Raw genomic sequence first — 20,087 nt, 5'->3', positions numbered from 1 at the left:
TGGCAAAACGTGCTAAGAAGTTATCCAACTATGTGTCTTACAGGCTCATATTCCTATTAAATCAAGATGCAAAAATTTATGCTTCAATACTAGCAAATAGACTGAAAATTGTTACCTAGATGTATTAAAAGATCAGACAGGGTTTGTATTAAACAGAGAGCTGACAACATTCAGAATTTTATTCCTGATCTTCTTCAGACTCTACTAATGAGATCCATCATTTTTTACCACTAGATGAAGATAAAGCTTTTGACTGACTGAATTGGCAGTTCTTAAAAGATACCGTAGATACATTTGGTTTAGGCCCTAAATTTCAAAATTGCATTTCCATCTTATATTCCAACCCATATGCTACCATAAAAATAAATGGAGATCTATCAGAAAAATTCCCCCTTTTTATAGGCACATGCCAAGAATATCCATTATCACCTTCTTTTTGCCATGGTAATGGAGTCATTTGCCCAATCAATCAGAAACAATACTAATATGAATAGGAAACAACACAAATCAGCTTTCATGTGGACGATGTCATGGCATTTGTTACAAATCCAGCTCACATACTACTAGAATTGCAAGAACAAAAAAAATCTTATAATGTGGCAAAGTGTCAGAGTTAAAGTAAACTACGATAATTCAGATTTACGGGATATAGGCGTGGGTTCTGATCTACAGAAAAATATAAAAAATACAAATGGGTAACTACTTCAGTAAGATAGCTGGGAATATACATTTCTAAAAGATGGCAAGACTTACATAATAATTATACTCTTCTGATTAAGAAAATCAAAACAGATCTAGAAAACTTGAAGTATGAAATTTCATGTTGAGGCAAAACTGTGGCATTTAAAATTAATCTTACTCTTAATTAACTTCCTTTTCCAAACACTTCTGATTTTAGTCTTGGGAAGTCTTAAATCAATAGCAATCCCTGATAAACAAATTCAGCTGGGGAAATAAGAAACCCACAGTTATGCATCTACTTAACAAGGGCCATGTAAAAAGGGAGTATTCTCTTTACCAAACATTAAGTTCTATTACCAAGCCAGTCAGATCAGAAACTTGATGTAGTGGATAACACCAAACCTTAAAAAACACTGGGAAGAGATTCAAGCTTATTACTGTGCAATCAAACTCCATGAGATCTGGATAAAGAGAAGAGAAAGTTACTCACCCTGTGCAGTAACAGGTTCTTTGAGATATGTGTCCTTATGGGTGCTCCACTTCAGGTGTTGGTGCTTCCTGGGGCCGTTGATCAAAGATTTTCAGTAGCAGAGTCCGTCTGGGTCACATGCGTGCAATGGTCGTCTCGCGGTGCTGTTGGCGCCTCAGCTAGCACATACATAACCTGACCCCATCACTCTTTCTTTATCATAGAGTCCATACTGCGAACTCCGAAGTGGAGGGGAGGGGTAGTGGAGCACCTACAGGGAGACACATCTTGAAGAATCTCAGTTACTGCACAGGATGAGTAATCTTCTCTTCTTTGAGTGATGTTCCTGTGGGTGCTCCACTTCACGTGATTGTAGAGCAGTGAATCCCTGTGGATGGAAGGGTCTTCAGAGTTGTATGTAGAGATGAGGTTAGTACCATTACTCCTAGCATTGCATCTGAGTCTGAGCACTGAGTTATCGCATAGTGATTCATGACAGTATGTTCTGAGGCCCAAGTGGTGACTCTACATATGTCTATGATTGGTATGTTGTTCAGTAAGGCTATTGAGGTAGCCATTGATCTCGTCAAATGAGTTCTGATCCCTGATGGGGGATCTGTTTTGTTTTGTTGATAACAGAAATGGATGCAAGTGGAGATCCATTTTGACAGTCTCTGTGTGGATATGGCAGAGCCTCTGGAATGCTCTGTCATGGAAACAAAACACCTTGGAGACTTTTTGAAAGGCTTAGTTCTGTCCAGGTAGAATGCAATTGCATGTCTGATGTCCAGGGTATGTAGGATAGCCTCCTGTGTGTTTCCATGAGGTTTGGGATAAAATGTAGGCAGATGGATTGGTTGGTTGAGATGAAAGGAAGAAGATATTTTGGGTATGAATTTGGGATGTGGTCTCAAGGTGATCTTGTACCTGAAAAATATGGTGTATGGAGGGTTCGCTGAGAGAGCTCCTATTTTGCTTACTAGTCACATGGACATGATTGAGACCAAGAATGCTACCTTCATTGATAGGTGAACTAGGGAGCAGGTATCTAATGGTTCAAACGGAGGTCTGATGAGGCCTCTGAGGACCAGATTTAAGTCCCATGCTGGTGTAGGGTTATGTATTTCTGGTTAAACATTCTGCATCCCTGTGAGAAAGTATTTAGTAATCGGGTGCGCAAATGACACTCCTTCGATCTTGTGATGGAAGGCGGTGAGCTTGTTGAAAGTCCTGAATTTTTTAATTCTAGTATGTAGTCTAACACCAACAGAAATGGTGCCATAACTGTGGTTATTCGTTTGTTCTGATGTCATAAGGAGAACCTTTTCCATTATTGGAGGTAAGTAGCATGCATGATTAATCTCCTGCAGTTTAATAATACGTGTTTAACCTGTTCCAAAAGGGTTAACTCATCATGATGCAGCCATGGAGGAGGCAACCTTTCAAGTGAAGTTTTTCCAGATTCAGGTGGAGAATCTGATCATCATTCTGTGAGAGCAGGTCTGGCCTGAGTGGGAGAGTTCATGGAGTTCAGGTCGCCATGTGTTTCAATTAAGGATACCAGGTCTGTCTGAGCCACATTGGGGCTATTAGTATGACCTTAGCTTTCTAGGCACATATCTTGTGTATCACCCGTGAGACCATTGGTATCAGTGGGAATGCATAAAGAAGAGGTGCATCCCATCTGATTAGGAAGGCATCCCCTAGATATTGGGGTCCCAGTCTGGATCACGAGCAAAAGTGTGGGCATTTGTGGTTTTGTGGTGTCATGAATAGGTCGATGAGGGGGAACCCCCATCATTGGAATATGGGTTGTAAGACGCTGCTGCGCAGTTCCCATTTGTGGTCCTGAGAAAATTGTCTGATTAATGTGTCTGCCATCGTGTTTTGGTGACTGGGTAGATAGGAAGCAGTGATGCTGATGTTGTGGGGTTATGCACCAGTTCCACAACTTCATGGCCTCGATGCATAATGAGTGGCAGCAAGCTCCTCCTTGTCGATTTATGTAGAACATGCATGCAGTGTTGTTGGTCATTACTTGTATTGTTTTGTTCTTTATCACTGGGAGGAAGTGAACACACACATTGCAAACTGTGCGTAGTTTGAGGAGATTGATGTGCAACTGTGTCTCTGGGGAGACCACCTCCCTTGGATCATATGCTGGTTTGCATGGGCACCCCAGCCAATCAGCGAGGTATCTGTTGTGATCAGTATAGTTGGCCTGTTGAAAGGGAACCCCTGTGCACACATTCTCCAGCCATGTCCACCACTGTAGTGATTGCTGGACATTTGGTGTCACTGTTGGACTTTTGTTCTGGCTGTGCTTGTTTAATATGTATACCAAACTTAGCCAGCCTTGTAGGAAATGCATATGTAGTTGGACGCATAGACTTTGACTCCGTGAGTGCTCCGGGGCTGGGGTACCCAAGGAAAAAAAAAAAAGGGTGCTCAGCACCCACCAGCCACAGCTGTTTGGGAGCTGGGGGAGGCACTTGGGGGAGGGTGGAGAGCAATGGGCGGGGCCTCAGGGGAGGGGTTGGAGCGGGTCAGGAAGAGGCAGAGCAAGGGTGGGGCCTCAGGGAGAGGGTGGAGGTAGAGCAGCCCCAGGGAAAAAGAAAGCTCAGCACCTATGGTCGAGTGTGCCTTACTACAAAAGTGATGGCTGCCATGTGACCTAGTAGTTGTAGGCAGGTGCGTGCTGATACCTGTAGGCTGTTTGTGACTACCAAGATAAGGTTGTTCAGTGTCAGGAATCTGGGTATTGGAAGTGATGCCCTGGCCTCTATTGAGTCCAGGTGGGCCCTGAAGAAGTCCAATTGTTGTACGGGGATGTAGTGGAGCAGTTACCCTGCTCTGGTGGAAAAAGGCTAGGCTGATTGGGGAAGCAGCCGCAGCTGGGGCCACGCCCCAATCAGGCCATGCCTGGCCCTGTTATAAGGGCTCAGGGAGGAGCTGGGTCAGTCTCTCTCTAGTTGTGGAGAGAGAAGGACCTAGCTGCCTGGGAACAGGGTACCTGGAGCAGATCAGAGCAGAGCAAGGGAGAGAAAGAGGAGCTGGGGAGCTCCAACATGGCAACTCCCCAGGCTGAGGCCTTGATAAAGGCCTATGCGGGTACTGGGGCTGGGAAGTGCAGTCCGGGATTAGGCAGAGGCAGCTGGTCCTACCCCCTTGCCAGTGATGAGTGGATTACAGACTGCAGTCGGCCCCAGTGAAAGGGGGCTAGATGATGACTAGCAGTAACCACTAAGGCAAGGTGGGTGTAGAGGGCTGGGGGTTCCCCTGGGAGGGGAGACCCAGAGTGTGGAGCAGAACCTTGAGGTACAGGGGTCTGGGAGGGACATGGGGGGGCCCAGTGGCAGGCGAGGCAGAGGGCGCTCTGGAGCTGGAAAAGAGCTAATTCCCAGATGACCAGCAGGAGGTGCTGCACCGGTGAGTGTCGACCTTGCTACAGAGGACTAAGGTTGATTTTTTGTTTATTTGTAACCCTAGGGTCTGAAAAAGGGTGATAGTCCTTTGAGTGATGTCTGTTGTTTCTGATTGGGTGGCACCCTTCAGTAAACAATTGTCTAGGTATGGGAATATCATTATCCCTTGTCTGCGAGGATGTGCTACTACTACCACAAGGGTTTTGGAGAAGTCTTGGAGCAGTTGAAAGTCTAAATGGTAGTACTCTGCATTGGAAGTGGTCATTTCCCACTATGAACCATAGGAACCGTCTATGTGTAGGATATATGGTGATGTGGAAGTAAGCATCTTGTAGGTCGAGGGCTGAGAACTAGTCCCCCCTTTCCAGCGCCAGTGTGACCATCTTGAATGTTTGGGTTGTACTAACTTGTTGAGTTTTCTGAGATCTAAAATGTGCCTCCATCCTCCATTTTTCTTCTGGGTTAAGAAGTAGTGGGTCTAGAAACCCTTCCCCCTATGTTGCAGTGGAACTTGCTCCACAGCACCCAATTGCAGAAGATGGTTTACTTCTTGTCATAGAAGGTGCTCGTGAGAAGGATCCCTGAAAAGGGACAGGGAAGGGGGGTTGGGTGGGTGGGTATGATGGAGTAACCCAACCATATTATCTCTAGTACCCATTGGTCTGTGGTGATGGATGCCCAGGTGTAATAAAAAGGGCATAGGCGGTGGCCAAAGGCTTGGGTAGTATCTGTGGATGGCATTGTTTGTCAGGTGAGGTCTTTCAGACCCTTGACCAATGTTTCAAAAGTGCGGCTTGGCTGACATTGTTTGAGATGTTGAAGACTGTGACTGCGGTTTTCACTATCTGTGGGGTCGTGGTCTCTGTCTCTTAGAGTCATATGACCTTTGCTGTCGTGGGAAGATGTTGCTGTGACTCCTTCATGGAATGAAGGACTTCATCTATTTTGGCAGAGAATGGTTTTTCTCTATCAAATTGTGGGTCCTCTACCTTTGTTTGGAGGTCCTTCAGGATCCCGGATGATTGGAGCCATGAAGCTCTGTGCATGACTATGGCCATGCTGTCGTTTGTGCAGCCATGTCCACGTGGGTGGCAGGTATAATAGGCCAGGGAAGGCTCCGCCTTCCCTGGCGCTGCTGCTGCCACCAGACCCCCAGTTGCAGGGTTTTGGGGGGGGGAGTTTTTGATTTATTATGCCCCATGCAGGTTCCAGAGCACCTGAAAGAGGTGGTATTTGCTATTCAGCTTCCTGGGTTCATCAGTAATCTCCATGGACTCCAGGGAGATTACTGATGAACCTGGGAAGCTGAGTAGAAAATACCACCTCCTCAGTCACCCTGGAACCTGTATGGGGCATATCAAAAGCTTCTTCCCGAGGACAGTTGGAAAGACGTTTCTTTGTGGGCGGCTTGGGATCGGGAGGGGGGGGGGAAATGCGTGGCTGCGGCTGGCCTGGGGCTCCTCTGGCCGAGGGGGGTGGGTGGGCTCAGAGCTTCTCCGGGGGGGGGGTGGGGGTGGGGAGGGGCGCATGGGGCTCTGGTGTAGTGTGAGAAACTGCTACCTGTAAGAATTTGCTACCTGCAGCAGTTAATCATATGTAAGGGATTGTAAAAAACTGCATCTGATGTAGCAGTTTCTCGCACTACACTAGCCATGGGGATTGGGAGGGGGGGGGTTTTAGGGATCCTATGGCTGCAGGAGGGGCGGGTGGAAAGAGCGGAGCCTGAGCTAGCCTCCCTGGAGGGGGCTCCACCTGCTGCCCATGCATGTCCACTACATTGAGGGATGCTTGTAATACTGTTCTGGCCATGAGTTGTCCCTCACTAACGATAGCCTAGAATGGTTCCCGTTTTTCCTTGGGGATGTCCTGAAGGAATTAATTCAATTTGTTATAATCATATCTCACAAGGAGGGCAGCATAGTTGGCTGTGAGGAACTGTAAGGTTGCCAAAGAATAGACTTGCGGCCTAATAGGTCTAGTCTCTTCCAGTCTTTATCTATAGGTGTAGACCTGTACTGGAGCTGTTTGCCTCATTGATTTGCCACGTCCACCACTAGGGAGTTGGGCTGAGGGTGCGAAAAAAGTAAGCTCATCCCCCTTGTGGGTACACAGTATTTTCAGTCAGCTCTCTTGCATATCAGGGGAATAGTCTGACAAATGCCAGCAATCATGTCTGCCGGTTCCATCAGTGCATTGTTGATAGGTAGAGCTATCTTCGAAGTGAAGGAAGTGTGTAAAATTTCAAAACGTTTGTGCTGGTTTTCTGTCACCTCCTCAAGAGGGATGTTCTGGCTTTATGCTACCAATTGGAATAACTCTTGAAATTGTTTAAAATTGTCTGCTGCAGTCAGGGGTGGGTCCGGTGATGAAGATGAATTGTGGACAGGAGAAATATGCTGCTCTGTGTCTTTGTCTCCATCCTTTCCTGTCTTCTCAGGGGCTGCAAAGGGTCCTGTAAGGAGGCTGTTGTGGAGCATATATGTCATTTCTGAGGGGTAGGAGGTCTGTGGTTATATGCCCTATAGGTCACCCATGGGTCCCATTGTGGCCCTTGGATTAGGAAGGGCATGTATGGGTATGTCCGTGGATGTCTGTACCAGAGCTGCATGTCTCAGGGGTGCTGGTCACTGGATCTCCTGGGTCCCAGAGATGACTCTGTGCCCATTGGTGAGGAATGGTGTAATTAAAAGATGCCCTCCTCCTGGTCGTCATCCTCATTGCTGGAAAAAGGTGGGGCAATGGGGGAATCTGGCTGCTCCAGTGCCATCTGCACTGGGGAGCCATCAGTGCTGAATAATGGAGAGCCTGGAATGGAAGACACCATCATGTCAGCATGTTGTGTGAAACAACGAGATGCGAGAATTTTGGTGCCGAGTCAGTCTGCTGATGATTTTGATGGTACCATAGTCAGTGGCGGTTGAGCATGCAGCGGTTTGACTGGTGCCGGGGGTGACGTCTTAGATCTCTCCGTCAGTGCCGATATTGTTCATGTCACTGGTGGCGGAGGCATTGCAATTGGAGATGGCTGTGATGCCATCACTTTCACCGGTGTTGTCAGTGCCAGAGAAGAGAAGTTTGGCTTGTGTTTGCCTCTCAACTCCTTAACCTAGAAGGTAGAGGTTCTGGGGTGGGCGATACTGGAGGTTCACAGTGTCTCAAAGGTGCTCACTTCCAACGTGGTTGGCACCAAGGACAGTGACCTTGCAGGAGACCATTTTCTTTTCAACAGTTCTTTCTATGGAGTGGACATGGCGTTACCTGCACAATTAGGGCACCCCACCTTTTCCCAATTCGTAGGGTTCCAGGCACAAAGCACCCACCCATACCCAGTTCATAAGGCTCAGGGCCACCCGTACCCAATTCATAGGGTTCAGCGTATAACTAACCTAGTCAGTTTAAGTACCCACACCCTTTCCCAATACGTAGGGCTCTGGGTGTATACTACTTCTGCAGATTTGTAGGACATTTTACCAGTGAAAGAGCCTTATACAGTAATATACTACATAACCTCTGTTTATTAACAAACCATCAAAAACAGAATGCACACGTTACACATACAGTGCTCACCACTCCCAATAAGACAGATGAACTTTTCTTGATGGCCAGTCAGGATCAGGTCCATCTGGGGGACTCCATTTTCTGCATGGTGACACTGGCAGAATGTTGAGGTCTGGCAGCTCTGATCTTTGGGGCTGTGTCCTGGAGTTGGTTCCCAAAGAACTTCCTTTTGGACCCCAGTTTATATAGTGAAATTTGAGTCCTTTTTAGCTATACCTTAACCAATCATTATACTAACATTTTACTAACCAATCCTAACATAATGTAACAAAATTCTTTAACCAATCCTACCCCACCATCTTAATTAATCAACACCTAGCAAAATTAATTATGTAACAGACAGAAACAATTAAAGAACCAGACAGAGAACATACAGATAAACAATAGGGAAGTGTCAAGTATCAGGGGGTAGCCGTGTTAGTCTGTATCTACAAAAACAACAAGGAGTCTGGTGGCACCTTAAAGACTAACAGATTTATTTGGGCATAAGCTTTCGTGAGTAAAAACCTCACTTCTTCGGATGGGAAGTGGGGACCATAACAATAAAACAATAAAGAAATTAGGATTTCACAACCACAACTATTGATAAGTGATTTCTTGACAAACACAATGCTATCAAAGTAGGTTTTCTTTAACCATCTTAAGATCTGTTTCTTTATCTGGTGATAGTGGGGCCATTAGGACGGGGTCTCCTTCTTAACAGCCTGATATTACATTGTTTTAATGTAATTTAGATGGAATGTGTGGATGTGTCTTCCTGCTTCTCAGCTAATGGCGGCTGCTCTTTTAATCAGGCTGCAGACGAAGGCTTTAGGCCTTACCAGGGCCAGCTTTAGGCCAATTCAGGTGATTCCCCTGAATCGGACCCCGCGCCCTTGCTACCGCCAGTAAGCCATACGGGGTGGCCGGGCTTCCCCAGGGGGCAATTTAAAGGGCCTGGGGCTCCCAGCAGAGGCTGGAGCCCCAGGCCCTTTAAATTGCCACCAGAGTCCCACTTCTGGAGCCCTGGGGTAGGGCTCTGGGGGCTATTTAAAAAGTCCGGGGCTCCCGTTGCTTCTACCGCCCCGGCCCTTTAAATAGCCGCAGGAGCCCCACTGCTTCCCCAGGGCTCAGGCAGCTATTTAACGGGCCGGGGCGGTAGAAGCAGGGGAACCCCGGGTCCTTTAAATAGCCCCCAGAGCCCTTGGGTAGTGGGGATCATTTAAAGAGCAGGGGCTCCAGCTGCCACTGCTGCCCTGGTCCTTTAAATAGCCGCTGGAGCCCCGCCGCTTTCCCAGGGCTCCCTCGGCTATTTAAAGGGCGGGGGCGGTAGAAGCAGGGGAGCCCCTGCCCTGCCCGCAGCCAGCCCCTGCTGCACCCCCTGCCCGCACCAGCCCCAAACCTCCTGCCCTGCCTGCAGCCAGCCTCACACCCCCGCCTGCAGCCAGTCCCTGCCGCACTCCCTGCCCACACCAGCCCCGCACCCGCCCCTGCCTGCAGCCAGCCCCTCACCCCTTGCCCTATCTCCAGCCAGACCCTACCTCCAGCCAGCCATGTACGTAATATATAATTTTGTTTTTATTTTATTTATATAGTTATGGAAAGTAAATAATACATGGAAGAAATGAAAGGGGTTTTTTTACTTTTTTTTTTTTTTTGTCATCCCTGCCGAAAATGTTCGAATTGGGCTCCGCACTTCCTAAAGCCGGCCCTGGGCCTTACAATATGGCTGCAGACAAAGGCCTTATCCTTACAATGGCTCATTTCCTCGTTTTCTTGGAGGAATGGGTTTTTGCAATGTCCTATGAGTAGGGCTAGGGTGACCAGACGTCCCGATTTTATACGGACAGTCCTGATATTTAGTGCTTTCTTATATAGGCTCCTATTACCCCCCCACCCTCTGTCCTGATTGTTCACACTTGCTATCTGGTCACCCTAAGTAGGGCCCTACCAAATTCATGGCCATGAAAAACGTGTCATGAACTGTGAAATCTGGTCTTTTGTGTGCTTTTTACCTTATGCTATAAAGATTTCATGAGGGAGAACATAATTGGGGGTCCTGGCCCAAAAGGGAGTTGGGGGGAGGGGGAGAGGTCACAAGGTTATTTTAGGGAGGTTGTGGTATTACAACCCTCACTTCTGTGCTGCTTTCAGAGCTGAGCATCTGGAGAGCAGCGGCTGTTGGCCAGGTGCTCAGCTCTAAAGGCAGCGTCCCACCAGCAGCTGTGCAGAAGTAAGGGTGGCAATACCATACCATGTCACCCTTACTTCTGTGCTGTTGCTTTCAGAGCTGGGTGGCTGGAGAGTGGTAGCTGCTGACTGAGGGCCCAGCTCTGCAGGAAGCAGCACAGAAGTAAGGGTGGCAATACCAAACCATGCCATCCTTACTTCTGCGCTGCTGCTGGTTGGGCGCTGCCTTCAGAGCTAGGCTCCTGGCCAGCAGCCGCTGCTCTCTAGCTGCCCATCTCTGAAGGCAGTACTATCGCCTGCAGCAGCACACATAGGTGCCAACTTCCCCTCTGCCCGGTGGGTGCTTGACCCTGCCCCATCCCCACCCATGACCGCCTCTTCCTGCCCTTGCATTGCCCTCACCCCACCCACATTTCCCCAAAGTCCCCAGCCCTGCCCCCTTCCTGCCCCCATTCCACACCCTTCCCACAAGTCCCTGCCCCGCCCTGCCTCTTCTCCGCCTCCTCCCGTGAGTGTGCCACATCCCTGCTCCTCCCCCTCCCTCCCGGAAAGTCCTAAGCACCATCAAACTGCTGTTAGGCAGCGGAAAATGCTGGGAGGGAGGGGGAACAGTGGTGAACTTGGGGGGAGGGGGAGAGAAAGGAGGCGAGGAGGGGGGCAGCTTGGCTGCGGTGGGTGGGGAGCACCAGCTAATTTTTCCCGTGGGTGCTCCAGCCCCGGAGCAGCCATTGAGTCAGCACCTATGGCAGCACAGAAGGGTAGCAATACCGCAACCCCTTCTACAATAACCTTGCAACCCCCCATGACTCCTTTTTGGGTCAGGACCCCTACAATTACAACATGGTGAAATTTCAGATTTAAATAGCTGAAATAATTAAATTTATGACTTTTAAAATATCCTATGACTATAAAATTGACCAAAATGGAATGTGAATTTGGTAGGGCCCTATCGATGAGGAGGTGCCTGGAGAGTCCCTGATCAAGCAGTTCCGTTGTTCGGGGTCAGAGGCTGGCCGGAGAGACTTTTCCGTAAGGATAAGTTTCAGGCAGAAATGTCTATCTTGCCTGGCTCTGGGTTTTAGATTGTGGCAGTAAGTGCATTTTTGTGGTATGTGCGACTCACCTAGGCAGTGGACACAGAATGAATGCTCATCTGACATGGGTATAGTATCTCTACATGAGTTGCATCTCTTAAAGCCTGGCAAACCAGACATGTTGTTACAGTCTCTTGCTGAGGTAACTTTTAATGAAAAACCAAAGAGTGGGTGGGTTGGTTGGTTTGTTTGTAGGAGAAAAAGGGTAAACTGTCTAACTACTAACTGAAACTTAACTATTTCTAAATAATGCTAACTATTTCTAATTCTTCTTCTAGCTTAATCATCGACACCGCTATAGAGCTTCGTCTCAGGCTGAGAACAGTTGAGAAGCAACTAAGGTTGTCAGGTCGCATGCACACTAGATGAGGCACCAATGGCACCTCAAGATGACCATTGTGCACATGTGACCCAGACTGACACTGCTACCAAAAATCTCTGATCAACGGTGCTGGGACGCACCAACACCTGAAATGGAGCACCCACAGGGACATCACTTGAAGAAGAACCTAGATGTCAAAATCGATATGTAACCACCCTTCCACAAAAGCAACAATAGAAACTTGGGATAATCTGCTTAGGAAAGCTAAGTCTATATCCCTCGCTTCTAAAGCCTATACTAGATACTATAGAATATGACCCCAATAAACGCCTGGGAATTTTTGACATTTGGGAATGTATAGGTATATCAAAATTTGGCCAACTGTTTAGAGAGAATACATTTAGATCAGGTGATGAAAGAAAACTTACAAAAGACACCAAAATTCCTGTATACTGATACCTATGATTCAGACATTTTTGACAAAAAGGGAAACCTATGCAAAACATTGATGGAATATGAAAAACTACTCAGTACATCCATGAAACTTTTCACTTTATACAAAGTAATTTCTAACTTACTTAGGCCTGGTCTACACTAGGCGTTTATGTCGAAGTTAGCGCCGTTACATCGAATTAACCCTGCACCCGTCCACACTGCGATGCTATTTAGTTCGACATAGAGGTCTCTTTAATTCGACTTCTGTACTCCTCCCCGACGAGGGGAGTAGCGCTAAATTCGACATGGCCATGTCGAATTAGGCTAGGTGTGGATGGAAATCGACGCTAATAGCTCCGGGAGCTATCCCACAGTGCACCACTCTGTTGACGCTCTGGACAGCAGTGCGAGCTCGGATGCTCTGACCAGCCACACAGGAAAAGCCCCGGGAAAATTTGAATTGGAATTCCTTTTCCTGTCTGGCCAGTTTGAATCTCATTTCCTGTCTGGACATCGTGGCGAGCACAGCAGCACTGGCAACGATGCAGAGCTCTCCAGCAGTGATGGCCGTGCAGTCTGTGAATAGAAAGAGGGCCCCAGCATGGACTGATCGGGAAGTCTTGGATCTCATCGCTGTGTGGGGCGATGAGTCCGTGCTTTCCGAGCTGCGATCCAAAAGAAGGAATGCAAAGATCTACGAGAAGATCTCTAAAGCCATGGCAGAGAGAGGATACAGCCGGGATGCAACGCAGTGCCGCGTGAAAATCAAGGAGCTGAGACAAGGCTACCAGAAGACCAAAGAGGCAAACGGACGCTCCGGATCCCATCCCCAGACATCCCGTTTCTACGAGGCACTGCATTCCATCCTCGGTGCGGCCGCCACCACTACCCCACCAGTGACCGTGGACTCTGAGGATGGGATAGTGTCCACGGCCGGTTCCTCGGACATGTTAGGGGACGGGGAAGATGAGGAAGGAGATGAGGAGGGCGAGGCAGTCGGCAGCGCTCACAACGCTGATTTCCCCGACAGCCAGGATCTCTTCATCACCCTTACAGAGATCCCCTACGAAGCGTCCCCAGCCGTTACCCCGGACACAGAATCTGGGGAAGGATCAGCCAGTAAGTGTTGTAAACATCTAAACATTTATTTTTAACAAAACAGGAATATTAACAATTAAAAGAATGGGTTGTTCATGATTACTGTGCCCTAGGCGCTTAACGGTTTAGTCATGGGCAGTGCAAGTTTTGAAAAAAAATCTAGCAATGTCCGGTTTTCCGTGATTGTCCTGCACAAGCCGCTCTACTGTTTATTCCCTGCTACTGCAGCTACAGTAAAATGCGGTCTATATGTCCGGGGATAGAGCAGTAATGCTCCTGGGACATCTCGATGAAGCTCTCCTGGAGGTAATTGGAAAGCCGTTGCATGAGGTTCCTGGGGAGAGCGGCCTTATTGGGTCCTCCGAAGTACGACACGTTGCCGCGCCACGAGACTATCAAGTACTCGGGAATCATTGCTCTGCACAGCAGGGCGGCATACGGCCCTGGTCTTTGGAGGCTTTCCCGGAGCATTCTCTCTCTCTCGCTCTCAGAGATCCTCATCAGGGTGATGTCGCCCATGGTGACCTGCTTTGAATTAGGTAGGGGAATGTTAGTGTTGGGACTGCTTGCCCGTTCCTTTACAGAACTGTAACCGCTGGTTTGTAGCCACGCGGTGGAGGCGGGAGAGGGGCAGCCAAAAGGGATCGTTCCCGGGGACAGCCGCGAGGGGGTGGGACAGGGGCAGAGTTCCCGCTTGCCGGATTGCTGGCAGCAGGAACTGACATTGCTTTAAATGTGAAATGAGGCCAGTGGTAATATAAGTTTTAAACTGCCACAAGTCTACGGCTTACCATGTCTGCCTGCAACAGAAATTCCATTGTGCTGCCCCGCTTCTCAAATGTGCTGTGCAAGACCCCAGGCACTGAATGCGAAGGCCGAGAATTCGACCTTGTGCTGAGTGCGCATGTGATAGGTGCTGTGCATGGTCTTGTTCACAGAGAAAGACTATGTTCTTTGTTCACAACTACATTTATCTTTCTGAGGAATTCACTCCCTTTTTCCCATTTCCACAGCCCCATTTGCGACTGTCTCACAACCTAGCCTGGCATCACACTCCCAGAGGCTAGCGTGGATTAGGCGTAGGAAGAAGAGGACACGGGAGGACATGTTCTCTGAGCTTATGGCCTGTTCCCAAGCCCAGGCAGCACAGCAGACCCAGTGGCGGGAGAACTTGACCCGAATGCACCAAGCAAACATGGATCGGGAGGAGAGGTGGCGGCAGGAAGACCAGCAGGCGACTCAAACGCTGCTTGGACTACTGAGGGAGCAAACGGACACGCTCCGGCGCCTTGTGGATGTTCTGCAGGAACGGAGGCAGGAGGACAGAGCCCCGCTGCAGTCCATCTCTAACCGCCCTCCCCCGCCACCAAGTCCCATACCCACCTCACCCAAAGTGCAAAGAAGGAGAGGCGGCAGAGTCCCTGCTAACTCTCACTCCACCCCTGCAGAGAGCTCTAGTAGCAGAAGGCTCGCATTCCCCAAAATTTGAAAAGTTCTTTCCTTCCTGCCTGACACAAGCCCCCGTCCAAGTTTCACCTCCCAGTTCCATGTGTAGTTGATAATAAAAAATACGTTTCTGTTAACTACTGTTTCAATCATGTTCTTTTGGAGGAGGAGGGGAAAGGGGGTTGGTAATTGGACAGGACAGTCACCTTTGGGAGGGTACATAGGCGGGGGCAGGCACAGCAGCAGGGCACATACACAGTGCAGTGATGCAGTGACTAGTTACCCTGGTTAGTCTGGGAGGTTGTTTTCATGTTATGTGGTGGGGGGGGGGTGGGTTGCTCTGTGACTTTGTGGCGGGGGAGGGCAGTTACAGATCTTAAGCGGCGGTCCTTAGGCAGGATCACAGAGCCACACAGCAGGGGATCTGTAACCGTCCTCCCCCTGCCACAAAGTCACATAGACCCCCCATACACACAGTCCCGATCAGGAGGGGTGACAGGCTCCGTTGAAACAACCATCCCACCGCAGCGGAGCCTGTCAATCCTTGAGTTTAGAAGCTGCATTCGCGTCACTACACTACACCCGCTCCGCACCACAGTCTGCGTCCCAGTTTTAAAAAATTCCCGCGAAAACAGTAGTAAAGAAAACGGTGTGCATTAACAAAGTAGAACTATTTTTATTTCGAAACGTGTGTTGGAAGGGGGGTGAAGGGGGTATGTAACTGGATAGGATAGTCAACATTAACTGGGTAAAGAAACGGGGGCAGGTTTAGCTTCTCAGTACACAAACTTTAAAGTCACAGGTTACCCTGCTCACTCAGGAACTTTGCTTTCAAAGCCTCCCGGATGCACAGCGCTTCCCGCTGGTCTCTTCTAATCGCCCGGCTGTCTGGCTGTGCGTAATCAGCAGCCAGGCTATTTTCCTCAACCTCCCACCCCGCCATAAAGGTCTCCCCCTTGCTCTCACAGAGATTGTGGAGCACACAGCAAGCTGCTATAACAATGGGGATATTGGTTTCGCTGAGATCACAGCGAGTCAGTAAGCTTCTCCATCTCCCCTTGAGACGGCCAAAAGCACACTCCACCACCATTCTGCACTTGCTCAGCCGGTAGTTGAAGAATTCTTTTTCAGTGTCCAGGGAGCCAGTATAGGGCTTCATGAGCCAGGGCATTAGCGGGTAGGCTGGGTCCCCGAGGATGACTATAGGCATCTCCACATCCCCAACAGTTATTTTGTGGTCCGGGAAGTAAATACCTTGTTGCAGCCGTCTAAACAGACCAGAGTTCCTGAAAACAAGAGCGTCATGAACCTTGCCAGGCCATCCCACATAGATGTTGGTGAAAACGTCCCCTGTGGTCCACCAGTGCTTGCAGCACCATGGAAAAGTAGCCCTTTCGGTTAATGTACTGGGTGGCCTGGTGGTCCGGTGCCAGGATAGGGATGTGAGTTCCATCTATGGCCCCACCGCAGTTTGGGAATCTCATCGCTGCGAAGCCATCTATGATCGCCTCCACGTTTCCCAGGGTCACTACCTTTGGCAGCAGTACATCAACGATTGCCTTCGCTACTTGCATCACAACAACCCCCACGGTAGATTTGCCCACCCCAAACTGGTTCGCGACTGACCGGTAGCTGTCTGGCATTGCAAGCTTCCAGAGGGCTATGGCCACTCGCTTCTGTACACTCAGTGCAGCTCGCAACCGGGTGTCACTGCGCTTCAGGGCAGGGGACAGCAACTCACAAAGTTCCAGGAAAGTTCCCTTCCGCATGAGAAAGTTTCGCAGCCACTGGGATTCATCCCAGACCTGCAGCACTATGCGGTCCCACCACTCAGTGCTTGTTTCCCGTGCCCAGAATCGCCGTTCCACGGCATCAACATGACCCATTGCCACCGTGATGTCCTCGACGCTGGGTCCCCTGCTTTCTGAGAGGTCTGTGCTACTCTCAGACTTCAGGACATCACTGCGGTGCCGTAGCCTCCTCGCCTGACTTTTCTGCATCTGCCTCAGGGAAACCTGTATGATAAGCTGCGAGGCGTTGAGAGCAGCCACAACTGCAGCGATGGTCGCAGCGTGCTCCATGCTCGCAGTGCTGTGGCATCCGCGCTGTCAATGACTGGAAAAGTGCGCGAACTGATTTCCCGCCGGCGCTTTCAGGGAGGGAGGGCGGGAGTGATGGACGGATGACGACAGTTACCCAAAAGCACCCTCGACACATTTTGTTACCCAGAAGGCATTGCCGGCTACACCCAGAATTCCAATGGGCAGAGGGGACTGCGGGAACTGTGGGATAGCTGACCACAGCGCACCGCTTCAAATGTCGACGCTTTCACCGTTAGTGTGGACGCACAAAGTCGAATTACTGTCCTTAGTGTGGACACACACGTTCGACTTTGCAATATCGATTCCAAAAATTCGATGCAAGTAAAATCGAACTACTCTCGTAGTGTAGACAAGGCCTTAGAGGAAATAATTAAATTTGTGAAAAGTTGATGTAGCCATAGACACCAAAATTAAGGAATGGAAGAATATATGGGACGATGATGCCCACACCTCAATAAAGACATTAATACAAGAAAATTGTTACAGTTCTTTATCATTGGTACTGTGGTGTTGCAGTCTATATGATTTTATAAAAATGATAATGAGTGAATATAATGTAACAGAAATATGCTTCATGTAAAAGGTCTCTTGTAAGGTATCATTACAAAGCTTATAATCTGAGTGTGATCATCCTATTTGTATAAATGTATCACTCTTGTATCTGAAACTAGAAATATGAAATATAACTGAGGGCCTATTGTAATTATGCAAAGTGTGGGGCATTAAGGGTGGTTTGGAATCTTGATGACTCCCATTAACCAGAACAATTGACTGCAGATGGCTCTGTTTTACCTGTAAGTCTTCCTGTATACGTGTGTGCTGGCAATGAAGTCTTGCAATGACATGTGATCATGTCATCTGAACTGGAATCCATCCTTAAGCTGGTATCTTTCCATTGAGAAAGAGGGGGTGGGAACCCAGAGAGGGACAAAGGATTCCCGCCTTATGCAAAAGATTATATAAATGGGTGGAACAGAATGAAGTGGGAGGCAGCCATCATGAAGAATCCCCTCGCTACTACCTGAGCTGGAACAAGAGCTGTACCAGGGGAAAGAATTGTGCCCAGGCCTGGAAGGTGTCCAGTCTGAGGAAAAAACTTACTGAAGCATCTCTGAGGGTGAGATTATCTGTATTCAGTTTGATTAGACATAGATTTGCACATTTTATTTTATTTTGCTTGGTGACTTACTTTGTTCTGTCTGTTACTACTTGGAACCACTTAAATCCTACTTTCTGTATTTAATAAAATCACTTTTTACTTAATTGACCCAGAGTATGTATTAATACCCGGGGGAGCAAACAGCCGTGCATATCTCTCTATCAGTGTTATAGAGGGCGAACAAATTGAGTTTACCCTGCTTAAGCTTTATACAGGGTAAAATGGATTTATTTGGGTTTAGACCCCATTGGGAGTTGGGCATCTGAGTGTTAAAGACAAGAACACTTCTGTAAGCTGCTTTCAGGTAAACCTGCAGCTTTGGGGCAAGTAATTCAGACCCTGGGTCTCTGTTGGAGCAGACAGGAGTGTCTGGCTCAGCAAGACAGGGTACTGGGGCCCCAAGCTGGCAGGGAAGGCGGGGTAGAAGTAGTCTTCTCACATCATGTGGCAGCCCCCAAGGCGGGTTCTGTGATCCAACCCATCACAGGTAACTAATCCCTTTAAAGTAAATATATGGTAGAGGGATGGGCAAAGGGTGGAGAGAATGTATTTAAATGGGAGGATTTCTCCATAATTAGTGGATATACCTAAAAATTAAGACACTTTGGAAAGCTATTGGAGACTCCATAAGGGAAATAACAGGGTGTCAGCGAGTCAGACAACTGCTTAGTATTTGTATTAAATTGTCCTGGAAACTAGACCTCTTATAAAAAAGATTACTCATTTCCTAGTTGGTGTTAGAATTATTATACCATTGTGGTGGAAGAGGAGTGACTCCCCTAAAACTATAGACTGGTATCAAAATATTTGGGAAATTCTGGTATTAGAAAAATTAAGTCAAGTTCTACAGTGGAGAAGGAAAAAAGATAACTACTGAGGCTACATCTATAAAGAATGGCTCTATTAATTAATAAAATAAAAAAGCCTGTTATAGCCAAATACAACCTGTATTTCTAATTTTAATCTATCTTTGTTTTTTAAGATAATTGAAATAATGATTTTCAGTAAAATTTAACAGATTATACTACTTATAGAAAATTGTATTTTTCCATAAGCAAAGAGTGAGTATGGTAGGCTGTGACTCATTTGATAGTAATTTAAGAAGAGCTTCCACATCAAAAAGATGCTGGCTGCTGCTCCTCTTTGGCTCCAACAGGTACAGGGAAGAAATGGCCAGGTAGCAGAGAAACATGCACACAGGAAGAGAGAAAGGAACAGAGCAGAAGGGAGTGGGAAGATTGCAATTACAGGATGTTGCACACTGTTCCGAATGGATAGGAAGGTAGGCTGCATCACTGCAAGTGAGAATGGAGATGTGGTCCACAGTATAAATAGTTAAAGGCACTTGAATGGCTTAACTCCAATCCCTTGATTAAATTTGGGGTTTTTTTCCATACTCACTGGTGCATAAAAAATTCAATTAATATACCAATTAAAAAATTCTAGCTCAGTGCTAAAATGGATACTAATTGTATCTGCTATTCCAAACATCTGCATTTTTTATCTAGCAGAAATACATATACACCTGCGTGGACTCTTACTGTAATGTCAGGTCAAGCTCTGCACAGAGATCATATGTGTCTTCCTTGTTTACGGATATATTTCATTAGTGGGGCTGAGGGCCCTGGCTGGGGGTCTGCTCGAGGGATTAAGTCAGAATAAAAGGGAGCATCTGAAAAGAGAGCCGTTGCTGCTAGAAATGATTTTGGCCCAGCACAGGAGCTTGGTCCAGAAATAGCACTGCACTTTGGTGACGCTAATGCTAATGAAGCAGTAAGGAAGACATTAATATGAGACTGCTATGACCCAAAACAGCATCTCTCTGCAAGAGGCTCATTGGTATCTGGTAGTGAGTTTCAGCTGGTCTGACCAGTACCTCAACTCACTAATGTCATAACCTGTATCTAGAAGATGTCTTGTAAGATATCAATAGAAAACTAATTTCCTACTGATCATTAATATTAGTATGTGGTGTTTGTACAGAGGACACATTCAAAATTATAAATATATTGGGAATTATGTTATCAACATGCATCTCTTAGACAAGGCTAAAGTTACCCCATCTTAGACAAAGGAATGTGGTTCCTTAGAAATACTTTTCAAGGTACAATAAGAGATAATGTGAATGC

Source organism: Chrysemys picta, chromosome 8, assembly GCF_011386835.1.
Source record: "Chrysemys picta bellii isolate R12L10 chromosome 8, ASM1138683v2, whole genome shotgun sequence".
In the NCBI taxonomy this organism is placed as follows: domain Eukaryota; kingdom Metazoa; phylum Chordata; order Testudines; family Emydidae; genus Chrysemys; species Chrysemys picta.
This window is presented reverse-complemented; position numbering follows the sequence as displayed.